The sequence below is a fragment of the Rutidosis leptorrhynchoides genome, chromosome 2 (genome assembly GCF_046630445.1).
Source record: "Rutidosis leptorrhynchoides isolate AG116_Rl617_1_P2 chromosome 2, CSIRO_AGI_Rlap_v1, whole genome shotgun sequence".
Lineage (NCBI taxonomy): Eukaryota > Viridiplantae > Streptophyta > Magnoliopsida > Asterales > Asteraceae > Rutidosis > Rutidosis leptorrhynchoides.
The window spans coordinates 89,035,949-89,041,948 of NC_092334.1; positions in this window are offsets into that span (position 1 = coordinate 89,035,949).

The following is a 6,000-nucleotide window of genomic DNA, read 5'->3' on the forward strand; positions in this document are numbered from 1 at the left end:
ATTTGAAACTTGTTTAATTGCTAGTAATGATTATTTTGACATGTTATTTGAGTTGAATGCTTATGAACTTGGCAAACATTTTCGTATATGCTTATTTGAAAAAGTGTAGATTTGATGAAAATATGAAAATGAGCTTAAGTTTGATATAAATTGATCATGTCATTGTAATTATTTTGATTGATGATTTTGCTGACACTAATGCATATTTGGATGCACAAAAATTATGTTTGATGTGTTTTGCAGACTGAAAGGGGTGAATCTTCATCCCAAGCTCGCAATGCTCCTGCTGAGAATGCGGAACAACAGGAGGTGGATAACTACTACAAGCAGGATATACCTCATCCAGTCATGACATTTTCTGATATGCACTTGGAAGATTTGCATCCGAACCTGAGATTTGACAGACTTTGGATAGATTATCCAAAGTATCAAAGGGGGTTGCATACTCTTCATTCTAAAGTTGTTGAGGTACCTAGGGTCATAGAATCGGGACCCTTAGAAGCTGTAGAATTGGCCGGGCCAATTAGAGAATTACTTGTACAGAGGTATGGTAATTCTACTTTTAATGACTGGGTACGTTTATTCACCATGCGTAGACCTGTATATAAAGTATGGTGTGAAGAATTGTTGTGTAGTATAGAGTTGAATGATCGGGTAGCAAGTTTAACCGATCGATCTTTTATTAGATTTTTGTTAGGAGGTTCGATGCGCCACATGTCTTTACTAGACATGGCTCAGGCTTTACGTATATATACGCCTGAGGAGTTAGCATCTGCCGATTGTAGAGGGTTGATACTAAATGGTAGAAAGATAGATGAAAATTTTGATACACACGGTGTGTGGAGTCAAATGACAAGCCATCACCGATTCGAAGGGGGGAATTACTCTTATTTGGATATAGATAGAGCTGAATTAAGAGTGATTCATAGGTTTTTAGCTAATTCGATTACACAAAGAGGTAAGAACAAGGAAAAGGTAAATGAACAGGATTTGTTTTACCATATGTGTATTCGAGACCCACAAAGCGCTGTAAGTATAACTTATTGTGTGGGTTATTATTTATCAGCTATGGTTAGGGGGATGAGACCGCATAGCATAATAGGAGGTGGTATTTTTATTACTTTGATTGCTGAATATCTCGGTGTGGATATAAGTCGGGGGGGATTATTAGTCGAAGAACCAGAACCCCACGATACTATAGGTTTAAATGTATACCATGGTGCGAAAGTTTTGAAGAGGCAAAATAACGCCGCAGTACAATACCATGGTAGACATCCACAGGTTGAGAGAAACCAACAGCAAGGTAATGTAGGAGGGGGAAATGAGATGCAAGAAATGCAAAGGTTTATAGCTTCACAGGAGTACGAAAATGCTAGACAGAGAGCATTTGAAGATTGGCAAGTTCATCAGAACCAAATCATAGCTCATTGCCAACATATAGGTAGAAACTATATTCCTACACCAAAACCCATATTTCCTCCCTGGTCTATAGAGATGCAACCACCGTATCCTACGTATAACCCTGCCGAAGCATTCTATAGCACCTATGGTTATGCTTGGAACCCCTATTGGTATCAATATCATCCCTAGTCTATTTAGTTTTATTTATTTTGTAATTTGTAATATTGATACGTTTAATACTTATGTTAATATTGTAATAGTTTTTATAATTTTCTAACTTTTATTCTTAGATTTTAATAATTTTTGAATGTGGGGTAATATACCAAACTTCAAAAATATGTATATATGTTTGCAGTTTATCTTATGTATACAACAGGGTAAAACAACGCATTTTCAAAGACTGGCATTAAGTTCAGCAAAAGCAACTAATTTTGACGACAAGATGCAAAATATATGTGAAATAACAACAAGACGGAATGAACAAATGATGTGCACCATTTATCATTCAGCAAACAAACGCCAATATATTTGGAAACTTTGGTAAAAATTTAATCATTTTAACACAAATCACCCTCAATAATTTAAATTGTTATTGATTTCTTGCAAATGAGGGCATTGCAAGATCTTAAGTGTGGGAAGGGGTTAAATTCTTTCGGATTTTAAAATTTTTATCTTAAACACTTGGTTACCATTAAAAATACTAGTAAAGCAGTAGTTGTATTAGAATCTAGTGCTCTCTGATAATAAAGAACAGCCCTAGTCTTATATACTGACTACCCAATTCTAGTAAAATTTTTCAAAATTTTCAATTAAATGAACTCAAAATCATGTTTATACATATTTATGAACAATAAAACTAGGTTTTAACACCGAAATTATTGTAACCTCGGAAAGGACATAAATTGAGAAACAAACCAAAATGTTAAAATTCATTTAAAATGGAATAGAGGACAATAAAAAGGAAAATAAAAGCCAAGTGTGGGAAAATTCTTCAAGTTATTCAAAACATATGTCACATATTTCTGTAACAAATAACTGAAAATACTTTTGCTTTGGACTAAACTAAACTGTTTTACCCGATGAAAGAAAAGAAGAGATGGATCTACACGATGAATCAATTCCATCATTAAAAGGAAGTAAAGTCTTCCGAAAAAGACACGCGCTTCTTGATTTAGGTCATGAAGTTGTCGTCCAGACCAGCTGTAGGTTGACGAAAAATCTAGAAAAGTCATCACTAAAATCAGCAGGAAATCCACGGACCTCAGCATTAAACAGGGTCGCCAAGTGGTCAGATTTATCCTAACCATGAGAAGGATTTATCTAGTACAATGGGGGGCACCATGCAAATTAGCTGGATAAGACTAATGAATCAGATCCCCAGAAAGGATAATCTCCTTAAAAGATCAAAAATCAGCTTTTAAGCCTGATATTACTCAATCCTTGAGATTGACCTTAAAGATTGAGAATTACAAACTCATGGAATTCAATGATATCTAAACTCGAGCTTGAACGAGAAAATATTTTGATCAAAATTACAAACCGATTTGTTTTCTGAAAACCCTATTTTCAATGCGTTCATTACCATTGAACGTAAAATCCTAGGAATTCACCTGGAATTCATTAGGTCACCTGAACCAAATCGGGTGTCAACCGTAAGAACGGTGGTTGCATAGTGGTCAAGGACAGGACCTTGTGTCAAACCTACAAATTATAAGGGTGAGCTTTACTATTGCTCCTACCAAGGATAGTAATTGCGTCTGACACGTTATAGACCATAATTAAAAGCATGTCAAGGGACATTGCCTTAACAGTTGCTTGTTCAAACGCTTTCCTTTACAACCGAACGGTAGTTTACCGAAAGGTAATATACGGGACAAGTAAACTGGACGTGTTGCTTTCCAAATACAAGGTTAGCAAGTGGGTGACACAAAACCATAAGTTTTGAGCTAAAATTTTCAAATCTGAAACCCACCAAACCCACAAAAATATTTTGCAAACACCGGTGAAGGGTTATTCCGGAAAACTTATCTAGGGTAAAAACTAGATTTAATTTTCAAAAGATCAAATGTTTTCATAAAGATCCAATTTCCTTAATGGATCTAAATTTTTATAGTCATGTGGGACTGTAAACCATATCGTTAATACCATTGTTTATACCGCCGTATAGAAATCACTGATGTACAAAGTGTGAAGAATAAAGAAGTGATTCTTGTATTTCAAGACGATATTGCTTGAGGACAAGCAACGCTTAAGTGTGGGAATATTTGATAATGCTAAAAACGAACATATATTTTATAGCATTATTCCTCAAGAAAGACAAGCTTTTAGTTGCAATTGTTCTATTTACAAGTGATATTCGTTTAAATAATAAAAGGTGAAGACAAATGACAGATTCGATGAATTGAAGACGCAAACGACCAAAAAGCTCAAAAGTATAAAAGACAATCAAAGAGGTTCCAATTATTGATAAGAAACGTCTAGAAATTACAAGAGTACAAGATTCAAAACGCAAAGTACAAGATATTAAATTATACGCAAGGACGTTCGAAAATCCGGAACCGGGACCAGAGTCAACTCTCAACGCTCGACGCAACGGACTAAAAATTATAAGTTAACTATGTATATAAATATAATATAATATATAATTAATTATATTAATTATATATATATTATATTTATAAATAAATCGTCGGCAAGAAAGACTCCAAAAGCTGGTGAGCTGTATTTTCAATCTCCGCGACTCGCGGAGTTTGAAGGCCAAAAATGCCGCGAGTCGCGGAGGCCCAAACTTTGAAACTCCCTATAAAAGCAACCGAATTCTGAGCATTTTTAATCCATCATATATCATTCTCTCTATCTATATACGTAAAATATATATATATATATAATTTATATTTTAATTTTAATTTTAATTTTAATTTTAATCCTAATAATAAGGGTATGTTAGCGAATGTTGTAAGGGTGTAAGTCGAAATTCTGTCCGTGTAATGCTACGCTATTTTTAATCATTGTAAGTTATGTTCAACCTTTTTACATTCATGTCTCGTAGCTAAGTTATTATTATGCTTATTTAATCCGAAGTAATCATGATGTTGGGCTAATTACTAAAATTGGGTAATTGGGCTTTGTACCATAATTGGGGTTTGGATAAAAGAACGACACTTGTGGAAATTAGACTATGGGCTATTAATGGGTTTTATATTAACTAAACAATACCTTGTTAATTTAATATACAAACTTATAATTCGACGTATTTATATATAACCACATACGCTTGACTGGGTACGGTGGGCGGGATATCTATAAATACAAATAATTATTCATTTTACTGGATACGGAACTGGATTAATAGTTAATAGACTTGTTGAAACAGGGGTGCATTACATTCAAGGGTAATTGGTGTAATTGTTAACAAAGTAGTAAAACCTTGGTTTACACGCAGTCAATAACCTGGTGTATTCATTAAACAAAGTATTAAAACCTTGTTACAATTCGAATCCCAATTAGATGGAATATTTAACTTCGGGTATAAGAATAATTTGACGAGGACACTCGCACTTTATATTTATGACTGATGGACTGTTATGGACAAAAACCAGACGGACATATTAAATAATCCAGGACAAAGGACAATTAACCCATGGGCATAAAACTAAAATCAACACGTCAAACATCATGATTACGGAAGTTTAAATAAGCATAATTCTTTTATTTCATATTTAATTTCCTTTATTTTATATTTAATTGCACTTCTAATTATCGCATTTTTATTTATTGTTATTATATTTAATTGCACTTTTAATTATCGTACTTTTTAATTATCGCAAGTTTATTTTATCGCACTTTTATTATTCGCAATTTCATTATCGTTATTTACTTTACGCTTTAATTTAAGTCTTGTATTTATTTTTATTATTTTACATTTGGTTTTAACTGCGACTAAAGTTTTAAAATCGACAAACCGGTCATTAAACGGTAAAAACCCCCCTTTATAATAATAATATTACTTATATATATATTTGTATTTTTATAAAAGTAAACTAATATAGCGTTAAGCTTTGTTTAAAAAGATTCCCTGTGGAACGAACCGGACTTACTAAAAACTACACTACTGTACGATTAGGTACACTGCCTATAAGTGTTGTAGCAAGGTTTAAGTATATCCATTCTCTAAATAAATAAATATCTTGTGTAAAATTGTATCGTATTTAATAGTATTTACTGCAAAAATAATAGCTATTTCGTATACCCCGCTGCAAAAACATCATGTGTCTTATCGAGTTTGTTAGGATGCATTAGTGAGTCTGGACTTTGACCGTGTTTACTTGAAAAATGATTGCTTAACAAATTTTGTTGGAAACTATATATTTTTAACATGTGAATATTATGTGATATATTAATCTCTTAACGCGTTTGATATTATGTGATAGATGTCTACATCTAGAACAAGTCCCATTAACTCACCTAATAATAATGAAGAGTCAAATGTAAATTGAAATGATTCGTGGACTGATTCACAAGTTCCCGAAGAGGAACCGGAAGAAGAGTCGGAACCGGAAGAAGAATCGGAACCGGAAGAAGAATCGGAACCGGATGAAG